Source organism: Balaenoptera ricei, chromosome 1, assembly GCF_028023285.1.
Source record: "Balaenoptera ricei isolate mBalRic1 chromosome 1, mBalRic1.hap2, whole genome shotgun sequence".
NCBI classification, from domain to species: Eukaryota; Metazoa; Chordata; class Mammalia; order Artiodactyla; family Balaenopteridae; genus Balaenoptera; species Balaenoptera ricei.
Genome location: NC_082639.1, coordinates 21,594,853 through 21,611,685, shown reverse-complemented (window position 1 = coordinate 21,611,685; position 16,833 = coordinate 21,594,853). Strand labels below are relative to the sequence as shown.

The 16,833-nt window shown below is 60.7% G+C and overlaps 1 protein-coding gene across 2 annotated transcripts in view; it reads left to right on the top strand.

Annotated features, from left to right (window-relative positions):
• Positions 1-1,546: 1,546 nt before the first annotated feature.
• AHDC1 (AT-hook DNA binding motif containing 1) overlaps positions 1,547-16,833 on the top strand; it is a 64,122-nt gene continuing 48,835 nt past the window's right edge. Inside the window, exons 1-2 of one of the 2 annotated variants that reach the window (XM_059916432.1) lie at positions 1,547-1,574; positions 2,245-2,342. The gene's annotated coding sequence lies outside the window, so the exon portion shown is untranslated. Of the gene's footprint in view, positions 1,575-1,601; positions 2,014-2,244; positions 2,343-16,833 lie in introns of those variants that run through there. The other variant, XM_059916425.1, reaches the window with a different exon arrangement.

The window sequence follows — 16,833 nt, the reverse complement described above, 5'->3', positions numbered from 1 at the left end:
GACAGGGAGCTGCAGTTGGCAAAATGACACCACCTGCCTTTGTCACATGCTGGCCATCACCTCGCAACACCCCGCAGGGCCAAAGGAAGAGTCAGAAACAGGTGGGACAAGGACAAAGGCACCGCTGAAGAAACTTCAGACATGGGGCAAGACAGAAAAAAGCCAGCAGACACTGGACAAAGGAATGTCAGACACACAGATGAAGTGGGACCAGCGCAGGACCAGTCAGGGCCGGTGCTGGTAGACACCGAGGACTGGACAGCCACCATGCATTATTCATCTCCGTGTCCCCTGTGAGCCCTGCACACCTCAGTTAACATTTGTCGAATTGAAGTGCCAAGGGAGGGCACACAGACACTGGGAGAGAAGGTCAGACGGAGACCTGGGGAGTCAAAGCTCCCTGCCACAGCCCAGAGGTTAAGCAGTGGGCTTTGGAATGAAACGGATCCTGGTCTGGCTGGGCTCTACCACTTCTTCAGTGGGTGTCATGGGCCTCAGTGCCCTCATCTCTAAAATGGAAATGATAACAGTACCATTTCACCAGGTCTTTGCAGGACTCAAGAGCCCTGCGGTGTTCAGTAAATGGCAGCAGCAGCAGTTTTCCTTTCTGGGCTGTCCAGATATCTTCCCTTGGTAACCAGGCCCTGGCAGTGCACATTTCCATCTGTGGGGATAGGCCAGGCAGGGGGCCCAGAGCGAGGGGCTGGATAACAGATGTGACCTGAAGAGGAGGTAGGTGAAAGTGCTGAGTCCAGCCCCCTGGGCACAGCAGGGGCTCTGAACTGTTGAATCTGAATGTTGCTTCCTGACACAAGGAAAAAGCTCAGTCGAATTCAGGAAGGCAAGCGGGGTGTGTGTGTGTGTGTGTGTGTGTGTGTGAGAGAGAGAGAGAGACAGAGAGACAGAGAGAGACAGAGAGAGACAGAGAGAGAGATCTGTGGATTATCCAGGAATTTGTGCCCTCGCCGCCCTTGGACTTCTAGAAAAACTAAGCTTTGGTGGGGTCGCTAAACCCAGAGCTCAGAACTTGAGACGGGGTCACTGAGTGAGGAGGAGGTGCTGGTGGGCTTTGAGGTTTCTAGAGCAGCCCTCTCGCCATAAACCCTTGCGCTTTACTCAGTAGGAAACCTTTTCATAAAGGGAGAACGCCCCCAAATTCAGGGAGCCGTCCTCTCCTCTTTCCTCTTCCTCTCTTATTTAATTGGGATGCCCCAGAAAGTAGCAGGCCCTTTAGCTAATCCCTCGATTCCCTGTTCTACTCTCATTCCCTTCGCAGACCCCGCCCCTTCCCTCCCGCCCGTAACCTCTGCTCAAGTCAGAGCCCCCGCGGGGGACTAGGAACGTGGGAAACGTTTCCAATCCTTGGGGAGAACCAGCACCCCTTGGTAAAAGAGGACTCGCCCCGGCCGCAAGGGCCCGGGGCGCTGGGGTCCCTGCAGGGTCCCGGCCGCGCCGTCGGAGCTGCTGGCGCCGCCCCGCCCGCCCCGCGCGCCGAGCGGCCGAGGCGGGGACTACAAGTCCCGGCGTGCCGCGCGCGCGCTCCCCCCTGGGGTTCCGGATGGTGAGCGGCGAAGGTAAGGCGAGCTCGCAGAGGCAGCGGCGGCGGCGGCGGAGACGGAGAGAGGCAGGCAGGCAGGCAGGGCGAGGGCGAGAGACGGAGGGAGGGAGCGAGCGAGGCAGACCAGACAGACAGACAGGCGGGCGGGCGGGCAAAGCGAGCCACCCGCCAGGCTGCGCTCAGCCCCGCTCGCAGCGGAGAGAGCAGAAGGCAGGAGGAGGGAGGGGAGGAGGGGGAGGGAGGGAGAGAGGGAATCCAGCTACCACCACCCAAAGCCAGCGTCTGCTTTCTGTCCTCATTTCCTTTTCCCACCCAGCTCTGAAAGCAGAGAAAGGCAGAGGGAGCGAGAGATAGAGACAGTCAGAGAGACAGACAGACAGCCAGAGAGAGCAGGAGGGAGGAGGGCGGAGGAGGAGGAGCAGGAGGAGGACTACGCGGGGCGCGTTCCCTCCCAGGTTTGCAATTGGGGGGGGTGGGGGCGGGGGTGTCCAGGGCTGTGAGAGTGTGTGCGCGGTGGGGGGAGCGAGGTGGGCACAGAGAGCGAAGGAGTGATCGAGGTGGGGGGCGCCGCGAGAGCGGGGGGCCGTGTCCAGCGGAGTTAGCGGCGGAGAATGTGAGCCGAGGCGCGAGCCATGCTGTCAGCAACGGCGGGCGGCTCAGGGCTCCACCACGACTGCTCTCCCCAGCTGCCGAGCGCCCGCGTCGCTGCCGCGGCCGGAAGACAGACGCCCCCCAAAGCCCCTCGCCTGGCTCGGACCAACGGAGCCGGCAGCCCAGCACTCCGGTGAGTGGCGCCTCCTCCCCAGCCCTAGACCCCCGCTGGGGACCGGCCGGCCGGGCTCTTTTGTGCAGCGCACCGGGGGGGCTCCGCGCCCCCTCCGCGCGCCCGGGTCCGGTCCGCCGGACCCCGTGGCTGCGGTGCCCGCGGTGCGATCGGTCTTTGTTTCCACCGGGGCCCGCGGCTCGGCTGGGCTCGGCTCGAAGCCTGGCAGGCAGCGCCGGGAAGGGGGAGGGGGAGGTGGACGAGAAGGGGGGGCGGGGAGGGGGGGGGTTCTCGGGTTTCCTGGCCGCCCCGCGGCTCCCCCGGCTCGGGGGCGAGGTGCGCGCCCAGCGCTGCCGCGCGCCCCCTCCTCCTTCCCCCTCCCTCCGTCTTTGGATTTAAAACTGCAATTTGCTCTCCAGCTTGCTGAGAATGTGGGGGGGGTGGGTGAAGGGGGGGACCGTGGGAGCGGAGAACAAGGCTGGATTTTAGGAACGGCCCTGGGAAAGGGGGAGACTGCGGAGGGAGGAGCCCCTCCCCTTCAACCCCCAAATCCCAAGGTTCTGCTGGTGCTCTGGGAGTTGAGGGGCGGGGACCTAATGACCCGGAGGGGGTGTGGGGCGGAGGAGGGATTTGGGGGCGGCCAGGGCCGTAGGGGTTGGGCCGCGTGCCCGGTTACCTGGTGAACAAAGTCGGCTCACTTTTGCATAAATAAATAAATAATCGCCTATCAATGCGTTTCCTCTGAGGCTCTGATTGAATCTGCCCCCTCTTCCCCAGGGGGTGGGGTGCTGAGTGACAGCTGTCAGCCCCCTGGGCCGGTAGCTGGGGGGTGAATTGCAGAATCTCTCTGGTTTCTGGCTAAGGGCGCATTCCCCTGCTGGGTCCTGGTCCCCAGGCAGAGCCAGAGGGGCAGGGGGCTGGCTCTGAGTCTAGGAAATAACCTTGTTTCCTGTTCTACAGGAAAAGGGACAGCAACCCAGAGTTTGGGGGCTGGGGATGAAGACTGATGGGAGCTGGAGGGGTTCCCCAGCAGCCTGACCCCCCAGCCTCCTGCCAGGCGAAGGGGCCAGCTGAGGGAGGAAGGATGTGGGCCTTGCTGGCCGGAGGCGGGAGCTGGGGCCGTCCCTGAGGCGGGCAGCGGGCACTGAGAGGGAGGAGGGAGAGAGAGAGAAGCGGGGGCGGGAATTCTCTACCGCAGACCCTGGGGGCCAGGGCCAGATGTGGAGGGGTGGGGAGTCCCCCCTCCCTCCTAGCTTGGGGGCCCTGGGGCTGGGCTGGGAGGGGCTGAGCCTGGTGCCCTCCGTTCTGCACCAGTGCCTGACTGGCAGGGCCAGCTGAATTTGGGCCCAGGCGTCACCCTGGGAGGTAGGGCCAGGCTGCACCAGCCTGGCCCCTGAGCACAAGGAGGGACCCTTGGGGGGCCTGTGCCTGTCTGGCTGGGCAGGCGTTTCCCGCCGGACCAGTTGGTGTCAGGCGGGACTTGGCCCCAGCTCCCTGGGCAGAGCTCAGGGTGTGAGGACAAGCTTTGCCTCCGGGTCAGGGTGGCCACATTTTGTCCGCTGCTGCCGCCGGCGGGGCGGGGGCATGCACCCGGGCCTGGGCAGAGTCCTGCCAGGAGCATTTGGGGTGTTTCTATTGTTGGCTTGTTCCTGTTCCGTGTGGCCCGGTGTGTGTAGCTGTGTGAGCTGGGGCTGTAGGTGACAGATTACCAGTTGGTCCGTCCCCCACCCACACACAGCCCCCACCCCTGCCGCCTGGAGGGGCAGGCTGGGTTGTGGTGGTGAGCTGCGGGGGGGACCCCCCAGGTGGCATGTGCCTGCAGCTTGCCATCTCCCTCCTTTGAGCAGATGTATATTTATTTTTATAGTAATGGAAAATCAAACTGGATAGTAAGTTGAATTCATTTTTTTCTTCTGCTGTGTCAATAGTTGGAATAACCCCCAGAGACTAGTGAACTTCTTGCCCCAGAGCTCCCACCCTCCAGAGGTTGCAAAGATCAGTGAGGGCATGAGCTTTGGGGGACCAGCTCAAACCAGTGACTCGTTGTCCCTCTTGGTCTGGCATTGGGGCAGGTGCCCAGGTGGGTGGGCATTGCCCCCTCCCCAGGCATTCCCCCCACACCCCACCCCACCCCGGGTGTAGTCTGTCCTCTCAGCCACCTCCTTGGTCGGTGCCTGAGCTGTGCCCAAGCCCTCAGGGACCTTCTCCTGGTGGGCTCTCTCCCCTTGCCTGGGCTCCCGGCCCACGTGCTGATATTTATTTTCTGTAGTAAAATCCATTTTTAATGCCGTTACTTTTGAAATAATATAGAGAGAAACAAATGTGATGTGTTTAAGTTGCCCTCTGTGAGTTTTTAATGTGATCTATGGCTGAGGTAGTGATGGAAGGAGCTGTTCGGCTTGGAGGAATTTGGTGTCATAAAGAAAAAGAGCTTGCTGCTTATTATGGTTGCTGGGCTGGGGGGTCTGGAACAGGGTCGTGGGGGCAGGGAGCCCGAGCACCCCCAGGTGCTGTGGATGGACAGCGTTGCTTCTCAGTTTGGAGGTGTGTGGGTTCCAGGATTATTTTGCATTGCTCCCCAGCCCTTGATGGGGCCTTTGGTGAGGGGGCGTGGGAGCTGGGGGGCTTTGTCCCCTCCCATTCCACCTGGTTAGATTTGGGCCGGGAGGCTTAGGGAACCCCCTGCTGAGCTAAGTGGAGGTGTACTGTAGGGAGGATGGATTTGGATTCTAAAGGAGATTAAGAGACGGGATCTTTACCTGCTTGGTGTGGCTGTGCTGGAGGCTTGGGGGGCAAACTGTCCCTGGCAGAAGACCTTTTTTTTTAGAGGGGGCTGATCTGGACCGGCAGAGCCCCAGAGGGACATTACTTATTCTCAATCAGCCTGGAGCGCTGGCTCGAGCCACTACCTCCTCTTGCCTCTGTTCCCCATTGGACAGGGGCTTCCTCCAGGGAAACCTGGTCCCCCTCACTTCCCCTCTTCTCTCCTCTGCCCCACCCCAAGTCAACTTCTTTTTTTTTTTTTTTTTTGGTTTGTGGAATACAGAGCTCTGTGCCTCAGGCCAGCCACCCAAGACCACAGGGTGCCATGCCTTCATACCAGATGCCCAGGCACTTCTGGCGTGATTAGTGAGGTCAAGCAGACTCACCATTATGGGATGGAGCCCAGCTCTGCCTCTAGGTCCCCTGGGTCTCTTGGGACAGAGACAGGGAGGGGGGAGCCAGGATGGGGTGGAGCTGGGAACTGAAGGGGGGGGGAGCAAGGGTAACATTGTTGCTAATGTCAGCAGATGGGCCCACCAGGGAGAGAGCTGGGGGAGGTGGGGAGGAAAGAGACCCAGACAGCCTCACATGAGGTGGAAAGAGGAAAAGATGGTGACAGAAGCCAGTGATGAGGGGGTGAGAGAGAAAACGGTCAAGGAGAAGAGCCAGGATCACAGCCCCTGGAGATGGCATCCAGGGGACCAAGAAGGCCTAGGCATGTGCCACTCCCCACCCCACAGCCCAAAATGCGCGGGCACTGAGAGCCTCTCACCCAAGATCAAATGCTGCTAGGATTGTATCTGGAGGAGAGACAAGCAAATGTCTCTGGGAAGAGGGAGGAGGACAGGTGGGAGAGAGAGAGAAGGAAGCTCTCCCACAGAAGGAGGGAGAACGGGGAGACAGGGGGATTCCAGGGGTCACTTGACTAATGCTCCTGCCCCAGGGCAGCGTCTCCCGACTCCCCAAATGTCTGGGAACAGAGCCGAGCTCTTCTTTGGACCTGGGGGCGGAGCCTGAGGCAGGTACAGCGCCCCACAGGTTGTGGGCGCTCTGTGTCAAGAGGCACTGGGCTTTTAAAAGCGGGGAACATTAGGACCGTTAGAGACACCAGGGGTGTCATCCGGTTGGATCCCCCCCACCTTGTCTGACAGGAGGAAATCCAGTCTAGAGGGGGCCCCCTCCCCTTGCTTGCCTGGGACCTAGGCTCTTTCCGTCCACCTCTCTGTAGTTAGAGAGCTGGAACAGCTGCAGGGGGCCTCCTGGGTGCGGAGGGGGCCAGAGCCTGGGGAGAGGAGCAGGCGGGCACCCTTGTGGCCAGAGCCCCCCCCAGGGGAGGGGGAGGCGCCGCTGCTGGGAGAGAGAGGGAGGGAGGGGAGAGAGGAGGGGAAACAGTGAGTCAGGCTTCCAAGAGCTGAGGATGAGAGAGCCAGGGCTGGGAGGGAGAGGGCAGGGAGGGCTGCTGAGAAGCGAGGAGAGGGAGGGGGCCCAGCCAGGGGCAAGGAGAGCTCTAGAGGGAGGGAGCCAGCCCCTGGCCCTGGCCCAGCGGCAGGGCTGTGCAGGGCTGTGCAGCCAACATGGACTTTGCCCGTGGCAGGTCAGGAAGGAGCCAGATTCTGCCCCTGCGGCGTCCTTTTCATTCCCTATTCCTCATTTTTGATCCCACCCCAGGGTCTCAGGAAGAATGACTGACTGTGTCATCCCATCCTTTCCTCAGTTTCCCCATCTATTGTGGGATTTGGACTGTGAGCTCTTCTTAGAGAGGGAGGAACAGAGCCTCCTGGGGAGTGTTGAGGGGTACCTCCTCCAACTGCTGGCTTTGTGCCGGGGGCCCTGCTGGAGGCTGCCACCAGTCAGCGTAGGGTGCAGGTCTCCGCGGTAGGGCTCCTCTTGAGCCCTCAGAGTTGCTGGGCCAGGGAGTGGCGATGGTGGGCCACGAGTGCTGGGGTGCAGTGTGTGTGTGTGGTGCTGGGCTGGCAATGGTAGGTGGACTGCCAGGGGCCTCTCAGGATGGCCGGGGCGTAGACAGGGCCACGAACTCCAGATGTCCAGAGCCAACCTCCATTTGGGGAGGGAGGAGACATCCGTGTGATCCACCCCCCTCCGCCTTTATCCCTGTGGGTCAGAGGCTCTGGGGCAGCTGGGAGGTAGGAATGGCCCTGTGGGAGCTGGTGAGAACTGCCTATGCGGCCCCTCGTGTCTGGAGCTGGGACCAGAACTGGAGGGATCCCCAAGGACTGCCTGGGAGGGAGGAGGGAAGGAGCCCCCCTCCCACCCATCTGACAGGAAGCTATGGCTTCGCCCAAGGCCTGGCATCCCCCAGCCCTTCCCTCCTGGATCCCCAGCGTCTCTTCCATTGGTGAGGGGATGAGGGAGGTGGGCACTGAAGCTTCCTCTCCTACAGGGTCTGGCTTTGGGGGGGAACGGTGAAGCGAAGGCAAAGTGAGGCCCCCTGCCTCCCCCTACGCACACACACGGACTCAGCTGCAGTGAGGCCCTGCTTTCTCCTCTCTCTGCTCTGGGGTCCTTGGCTTGGGAGCCCAGGGGAGGGGCCACTTCTGCAGCTGGCTGGCCCCGAACTCCCAGCTCAGCCCAGCTGCTACTGAAGCTTCCAGAAGCTGCAGCTCTGCACCCCCTCCCCGCCCCCTGAGCTAGGAGAGGCCTTTGCTGACCTGGGGGAGGGCGTCTTGGTGAGCGAGTGGGCACCCTTAGAAGGACTAGCACAGACAACCAGACAGATGGGTGGCGGAGCAGATGGACAGAGACACCCACGCACAGGCAGACGGAGAGAGACGGACAGATGGACCAGGACTGGGAGAGACGGACATACAGAGGTGCTGGCAGAGACAGGAGTCAGAAATACGGAAGGGCCTGGGGAGAGAGAGACAGACAGAGAGAGACAGAGACTTGGAGACAGGGAGATCCAAGGGGGGAGACAAGGTGACTGAGATGGGAGAAGGAGAGATATGGGGGAGAGAGGGAGAGGCAGGAAGAGATAAAGAAAGGGGGAAACCCAGACCGAGAGAAAGAGAGAGGAGAGACTGAAGGCTACAAACCACAAACAAGGATTTGATGAGAATCTGGAAGGTGTTTTCTCCTGCTTCCCTCCCCAAACCCCCAGGCCAGCCAAGTCTCCATTCCTTCCACCCCCGGCTCAGTTTCCAGCTGCTAAAGAGGTCAGGGAGAAAGAGAGAGAGGAAGACACACACACACACACACACACACACACACACACACACTCCCCCCAGATCCCAGAGACCCCTCTCCCCTGATCTCTTTGTAGGGGGAGGGAGTTGCGGAGGGTGCCTCTCCTAGCCCTGACCCCTACTCACAAATGTACGTATCTCTTGTCTCAGAAAATATCTCAGAATACTCCCCACTCACTCCCCACTCACACTCACTGTGTTTCCTCATGTAAGTGCACCCCCACACACTCAACACCTGTCCACAGGGGCCTGGCCTCACACATACTCACAAATACACATTTTGTGGCATACATGTCTCTGCTCTCACACTCATCTTGAATCTCACAAGCATAACTGGTGAACCTGTCCCTATGCTTTCTTACCCATACAGGCAGTGACACACAGGCCTCATCGTGGCTTCTCAAAACATGTTGATACACACACATACACAGTCACACTCTCACACAACAGTGGCAGTCACCCCAGAGCAGAGAGAGGACTCTTTCCCTCTGGAGGGGAAGATCAGGGTTCCCAGGGAGCCATGGTGTCATGGTGGGGTGGGGAGGTATGCCCCCCCACTCTGACCTAGCTGGCAGGGCAGGGAGGCAAGAGACACTTTCAGCCGGTGGCAGCCCTCCTGCAGGGCCTGGCCTGGACACCGAGAAATGGGCTGGTGTGAAAGAGCTGAGAACTGGTGAGAGTGTGTGTGCACATGTGCAAACATGTGCACGTATGTACAGGTATAAGGGATGATGAGTGTCTGTTACAATGTGTGTGAGAGAGACTGAGTGCGTATGAGGTGGGATATGGGTGTGACAGGGAGATCCACTCCCCGAGGTGTGTGGAGTGTGTGGGTGTGGGTGTGACAGCTACTTGTCGGGTATGTCTGTGTGGAGGCATGTATATGTGACAGGTGCATGTGGCTGTACCTGGCTTTGCAGTGAGCGGGTGTGTGTGATGGGCGTACACATGTGAAGGACTAGGACCCTGGGACTGAGGGCCATGTGTACCAGGGTGCAGCATTCTGCAGATGTGAAGGCGTGGGGGGTGTTTGCGTGTGAGTGTAGTGTAGGCAGGGTGCGTGGATGAGGGGGTAGCTGCCTGTGTGAGGCTGTGAGCTCGTAGCCTGGGTTGGAGGGCGGTTTTCCAAGGCAAGGATGCTGCTTGAACAGAGGCCACTGGCATGAACACAGGCGAAGGGGCTCCAAGGCACACAGTCGGGCGCTGACCCGCACAGACACACAAGGACAGACATACCCGCCCCTGTCCTCCCTCTTCGTCTCTCCTGGCGTCAGTGGTTTTCAAAGGAGCCTCCGTGAGGACCGTTTGCTGTGCAGTTCCCCCCCACCCCCCAGCCCATGCCTCTTCAAACACACAGGGATGCCCTCCAGGCAGCTTTGTGGAGGCTCCTGCCTCGACCATCTGAAGGCAGATGGGTGGGCTGGGATCCGCTGCCGCCCCCCACGGAGCGAGGAGGCGGCTCTGCTCCTCCGGCCTGGGCGCAGGAAGAGACAGATGGACTGCCTGTCTCGACACCCGGACGTGGGGTCTGGGGGTGGGCGGGCACCCCCAGCAGAGGGGTTCTAGCGGGCAGCCCCGAGGTGGGCCCCTGAGCAAAGGCCAGGACTCTGCCCTTCACCTCCTCAGGGGCACCTGCCCTCACGCCGCAGCCCCATCACTTGTCTGGGCACAGGGGCCCAACTCCAGCCCCTCGCACCTCCTAAATACACAACCGCTTCCCCACTGACAGCTCCAGCACCCCTAAACACACAGCCCCAGCACGCCCCCAAACGCACAACCACCACATGCCTACCCACCCAAACACATATTACAGCCCTAGTACTTAACCAAAACCCAGATGTTTATGACCCCCAATATACCCCCAGACACCCCAACACACACACAAGGCTTCTACCACATCCTCAAACAGATCATCTCCTCCTCCAACCCCAGCACCTCCCCAGATACACCCAGGACCCTACTGTAGCCCTGATACCTTCCACACACTCAGGCTCTCTGAGCCCCAGCACCTAACCAGACACCCACAGACTCTCCCAACAGCCCCAGCGTTTCCCTCCGCTGCAGCTCAGCACGTCCCCAGACACACCGATACAGCCCCCTACACCCTTCCAAACTCTCCCCGCGACATACACGTACACACACCGCCTCGACACCCACTCAGAGGGGGACAACCCTGCAGCCACACCGTTTACCTCAAACACACAGACATAGTGCGTCTTTGAACAGTAATGTCCCCTCAAGCTTCTCATACTTGCCAGGCCGTGCACATGCATGCGCACCCCGCACACGCACACGCACACACACACCCCAGATCCCAGCACCTCTGCAAACAAGCAGTTCTCTGTGCGTTCCCCAGCAAGCTCCAGCTCCAGTACTTTCCTCAGCCATCCAAGGGCCCAGGGACAGCCCCCACCCCTCTCCAAACACCAGTCCCGCACTCATACGCAAACACACACAGCCCCAGCCCAGTCACCCCTCAGAGCAGCTCTGCCCTGCGCCCACACCTCACCCTGCAGCCCGCACTCCCACCATCACACGTTCCAGCACAGCCTCCGTCCTCAGCGCTCTCCATCACCGCTCCCCCATCCCACCTTGTTCTCCCCAGGCTCCCTCCCCCAAACCCTCCCCATAGCCTCCCTCCCCCAAACCCCCCCCACCCCCACCCCGCGCACCCATAGCCTCAGCCTTGCAGACACACTGGCCCACTCTTCTGTGCTCTCTCTCGTTCTCAGCTGCCTGGTCCTCCCCCACTTCCCAGAGCCTCCTCTGCCTGGGGAGGCATCTCCACCCCCCCTCATTGCCCCAGGCCTTTCATTCCTGGACAGTGAGGCTGTACATCTGGTTCAAAGCTGCCCCACCCAAGACCCTGTGCTCTGGGCACCCTGGCCTGGGCTTTTGGGGGTTTGGGGCCTCTTTGGGGGCTCTTGGCACCTGGTCGTCCTGGTGTGTCAGCCAAGAACTCTGAGTACCCAGCCCTGCCCTGACTCTGGCGTGTAGGGGTGAGGGGGGGGCCTGGACAGGGGGATTTACCCCCAGCCTGTGCTTTCTCAGGTGCTTGCCAAATCCCCCTCTTCTTGGGCTCACCTGAGGGGGACATTGGGCCTGAAGCTTCAGGAAAAAAGATGCAGAAGGTGCTGGCTTGACATGCTTCCCCTCCCACCCCCCCCAGATCCGGGCTTGGGGCTTGGTCTCCCTGGGAGTCAGTTCCGACAGTGAAGGTTACTTTACTAGATGCATGATTTTAAACGGAATCTCCACCATCTGTTCCACCCCCTAATTACAGATGCACAGAATCCGCCTCAGAGGGCAGCATGAGGGGAGTGATTTAGAGGCTGAGCTGCTTCTGCCTGCATTAGGGCTGGGGAGACTGGGGGGGGGGCTCTGGGTATTGCTCACAGCCCCCCAATCCCATCTCTTTCCCAGGGGCCCCTCGTGCCTCTTCTCTTGCTGGGGTGAAGGCTCCTAGAACGGTGCCCCGACCCCCTAGACCTGAAAGAGGAAACAACTGCAGTGCTGAGGGAGGGGTCCCTGAGAGATCGCCTGTGTCCCAGGCCCCAAGTCTGGGGAGGCAGGCTCCATTAGAGCCTTAAAAAATTCAGTGGATCGATCTCCTGCCTGCTTCCTGTGCCCTGGGGAGCCACAGGCGCTGGCCTGGCCCAGCTGTCTGCCCACCCCAGGGGTAGCAAGGGTTAGTGAGGTTAGGGAGGGGGCGGTTAGAGCAGAGGTGGGGGCATCCAGGTTTTGGCAGCAGAGGATGTGGCCAGGCACGCCAAGACCCACCAGGTGTGTTTGCACGTATGTGCTGGTCCTCCTTGGCGCAGCTGGCAGGCCCGACCCCAGCTTGAGCCTTGCCCTGTGGGGCTGGACGGGCACCAGGGGCCGGAGGGGATGGGCCAGGGCCTGGGCCTCAGAGGGTTCTGAGGGACACCCCGAGGATGGGTCTACCTTTGCCCATGGCTCCGGGGACCTGGGCCCCCGGCCAGCTCGCTGGTGGTGGTGGCGGCGGCCGCGGGCACACTGCAGTAGAAGCTGGAGCATTCACTGTGGGGAGAAAGGGAGCGAGGCCGGGCTACAGGAATTTTAAAGATTGCTGCAGGCAGGAGGGTCTCTGGAACCCTGTGGAGCGGGCAGTCATGCAGAAGTAATCCTATCGCCGCCTGCCTGGAGGAGAGGAGAGGAGAGGGGGCTGGGAGGGGAAGGATGGCGCGGCCGCCCCTTTCCCACCTCAGCCCCTGCCCCGGCCAGCTGTGGAGGGAGCCCGGGACCCCAGGGGGCTCCCCCAGGGAGGCACCACCCTTCCACCACTGCCTGTGCCCCCTGGAGGGGCGGCACCGCAGCTGTTGCTCGGCTAGGAGCTCTGGGTTTTATAAATAATGCAGCTTGGAGGTGGGGGCCAACTCAGCCTTGGGTCACCCACTGTGGCATCATCTCCAGCTGGCAGTCCTGTGGCAGAGCCCCTCTCCCTTCCAGCCTGCTCCTCTTCTTTTGCTATATGAGCTTGGGCCAGAGGCCCAGCCTGTGTGAGCTGGGCCAGGGCAAAGGAGTGTGGAAGAACCCAGAACCCCCTGGCCTTTTGTACCCAGCCCCCGCCAGCCTTCACAGGTTAACTGGCCACTGGCTCAGCAAATCCAGGCTGGGAAGGGATGACCCGCTGTACAGGGACCTCCCCAGTTCCAGCCCCTCCATTTTGCAGATGGAGTAACCAAGTCCAGAGAGGGCAGGGATGGCCAAGGCCAGCCAGCTGATGAGCACCTCCTTCCTGTCCCGTTCTGCTGTCACTCAAGGCTCTTCTCAGCCTCAGCTCAGCTAAGAGCAGGGCCTGGGGTGGGGGGGTGGGGGGGTGGGGGGGGCGGGGGATGTTTGGGAAAGTGGTTGCGGCTGAGACGTTGCCATGGCGATGCTGCAGGATGCTGAGCTGAAGTGGGGGTCCTACAGGGTCTCTGGGGCCCCCAGCTCCACACCCCTGTGGTCTTCTCCTCCCCATCTACTGTCCCCCACCCAGAGGCCTGTCAGGCAGCTCTGGTGACAGGCTGGGTGGGTGACAGGTGGTGCAGGTGATGGGCTGGGTGGGTGACGAGCTGGGTGGGTGACAGGTGGTGCAGGTGATGGGCTGGGTGGGTGACGAGCTGGGTGGGTGACAGGTGGTGCGGGTGCGAGGCAGGCAGGTGACAAGCTGGGTGGTGACGGGCCCTGCTGATGACAGGCAGGGGGTGTGGTTGGCGGGGATGCTGTCTCCTGGCTGGTGGCCTGTCGCAGCCCCCCACCCTCATGCGTGTGCACATGCACAGACTCTGGGCTCAGAGCTTGGGGCTAAGATACTAATGAGGCTTATTACGTGTGGAGGGGCAGGTGCCCAGGCTCACTAATGAGAGGCCTTTAATGAAGAGGGGAGACAGCTGGGGGGCTTCGAGGAATTTGGCTGGCCCTCCTGGTCTAGAGGATGAGCCAGGTCGGGACCCCACCTACCCTTCCCCCCCCGGCCACTTGGCTTTGTGTTAATACTACCCATAGTCATGATAGCTACCGTTGTCCAAGCGTTTGCTACGCTGGCCGAGCCCTTTACATGCGTTTTCTTATTTCAACTCAGCAGTCGTAGGAGGGAGGCACTATTGCCCATTTTATAGATGAGGAATCTGAGGCTGAGAAGGCAAGGGACTTCACATAACAAGTTTCTGTTGCAGCTGACATTTTAATCTTAAGTCTCTCTGTCCCCAGAGCCCGTGCTCTTAACCATCCCACCAGTAAAACTCAGGTCTTGGTGCAGACCCCGACCTTCTCTCAGGGCCTCAGTTTCACTCTTCTGGAAAATGCATGTGCGGTGGAGGAGTGAGCACCATACGCTCCTCAGCTCTGACTTGGGTGGCTTCAGGGACTCCTCCAGTTACCTGCCAAAGCCTCACCCGACCTGGCCCAGATTCTAGGTGACACCCCTGGACTGGAGAGAGGGCAGGGCTTAGCGCTGAAGGAGCGGAGCTGAAGGGGGGACGCCTGGGGTATCCTAACCACTTCCTGCATTGTGTGGTGGGGAGGCTGAGGCCTGGAGAGGAGCAGCAACGGCCCAAGGTCACACACCCTGTGAGCTGTAGTGCCCCATGGGATCCCAGGTCTCCTGGCCTGTTGGAAGGGCGGGGCTGGGAGTGGTGCCAGAGCTGGGAGGTCACCTCCTCCTGGACCCCACCCACCAGCCTAGCTTCTTCCCTGGAGGTTGTGAGCCCCTACATCCTGGGAGGGTGCAGGGGGCTGTTGGCTGCCTCTTTAGGGCCATGCCCCTTCCCCGTCAGTCTGGGCCCCTAGTGTCAGTTGAGCTCCTCCCTTTGGGACCCATTGGGGTGGAAACTCCCTGGCAACAGCTGATGGATGGATTAAGGCCTTGACATTGGCCTGGGGCCACAGCATGACCCTGGAGGGACCAGGCTAGGGCTGGGGGGCTTGGAGGGGAATTTAAGGGAGAAGAATTAGGCTCATAAATCTTGGAGCGTCTCGGTTCTCTTCTCCTCGACCTTAATCTCTTACCAAACCTGCTCTCCGGCTGCTCCAAGACTGAGGGTTGAGGGGGTTCCACCTGCCCATTCCCCTCTCCCTCCAACTGATGCCCCCCCCCCCAAAATTGCACCCCCTATGGGGAAGAACGAGTTGCAGCCACTGCCGCTGGACAGAATTAAGAACTTGTGTGTCTAGACTACTGGATTTGGCCTCTGATTCATAACGGTAGGCAGGGCAGAGAGCTTCATTGCCTCAGTTTCCCCAGCCTTGGGTTTGAAATCCTCTCCTGGTGCCTGACCGCTCAGTCAGGAAGGAGTGCTAAGACCAAGAGGGATTTCACAGCTGCGGGACACATGGCCCTGTCCTCAGAAGCCCCATTCTGAGATAAGCAGCACAGTCCTGGCCTTGAGAGCCCTCAAACCCAGAGGTGAGGTCTTGAACTCAGGCTGGGTGTGTGCTGAGGCTCAGGTAGGGAGTGGGTGGTGCTGGGTGGCTGGTCTGCGATGGCTTTCTGAGGCAAAGGCTGAGGCTGGGGAGAGGCCAGAAGAAGGGTGGCGGTTTGCCTGGGGGGCTGAGGAGCCGTCTGTGGTTGGGGGTGGGAGCCTGGAAGGGTCTGGCTTTCCCATAGTCCCGGGCAGCTGTAGCCTGAAGTTCTAGGGCTCTCCTAGCTCCCCAGGGAACCCGCTGCTGCCCGGCCCTGGGGACCCAGGCGTCCTGGCGGGTGAGGGCGGGTCTCCGGCAGGCGCCCTGCCAAGCCTCGCAGCCTGCTCACCAGGAATCTTGTTGCTGAGAGATGGAAAATCCCGGCCGGGCCTGCAGCTCGTCCCTCCCCTCCGGGAGGAGGAGGGGCCCAAAGATTCCTTCCTGCACCCGCCCTCCCATCTGGGGCAGGGCCCTCCTCAGCAGTGGGTGGGGCTGGGGGGCCCAGGACAGGCCTCTAAGGCTCCGTCACATGTCCTGGAGCCTAGCCCAGCCAGCAGTGGGCACTGGGGCACTCTGGAGGCAGAACGGGCCTGGTGTGGCAGAGGAGAGGTGGGGGTAGGGTGCTGAGGCCACAGGGGGGACTGCATAGGGACCTAAGCCTGGCCCTGGCCCCACTGGCTCCCCCAGGGCGGAGGGTGAAGAGTTGGTTCTCTCCTTGGACAGGAAGACGAATGATCCCATTATGGGAGCGTGATTTTGTTCCACGTGTCACGGAGTCTGAGATTAACTTGCTCACCAGTCTGTGACAAACCCCTCACACCCAGCACACACATACACACACAGAGGCACAGAGACACACGGAGATCCTTGGTCTCACAAATGCACCTTCCACAGACACACATAAGCATTTCCATACTACAACGCATGGCAGACTGTCACATGCAGATACACAAGCACACACTCACACTTAAAGATACACCGAGATCTAGACCCACAGTCTCCAAAGCACAACGTTCTCCCACTCACACTAAGGCCACACAGACAGAGATACAAGCAGACGGTCCAGGGGGATGCTCGCAGCCCTACTTAGACATGCACAGATCAAGGACGCCCGGTGCCCCACAGGCACAGATACACGTAGACACACACAACTCCAGACACAGTCTTGTGGACAAGCCTAGACCAACCGCCACACACACTGAGACAAAGGCTCAGATACATACAGAGACAAAGACAGGCACAGACACACAGCCGGCAGCACGCACACAAGCACAGGCGTGCACACCCGGACACAGACAAAGACAAATAAATGCCCAGAGGTTTCGCTGTGGACAAAATGTGAGGCGCACACACATCTGGGCCTCCTGCTCGACCTCTCTGCCTGGAGACGTGGTGATCTGGCGCCGGTGGCTCCAGGGAGAGCTCTGAGGAACCTTCTGCTCGGTCAGAGCCCCCCACCCTGGGCCCAGGGCCAGCCCCCACCTCTGGCTCCCGGCCCGTGGCCGAGGCCATGGCAGCCACACCCTCAGCAGCGCCCTGACATCCTACCTTACCCTCCGCGCTGTGCACACTCACGGGCACACCGTCTCCTCCTGCACGTGCTCACGACACCCTCCACGCCCGCACACTTACGGTTTCTC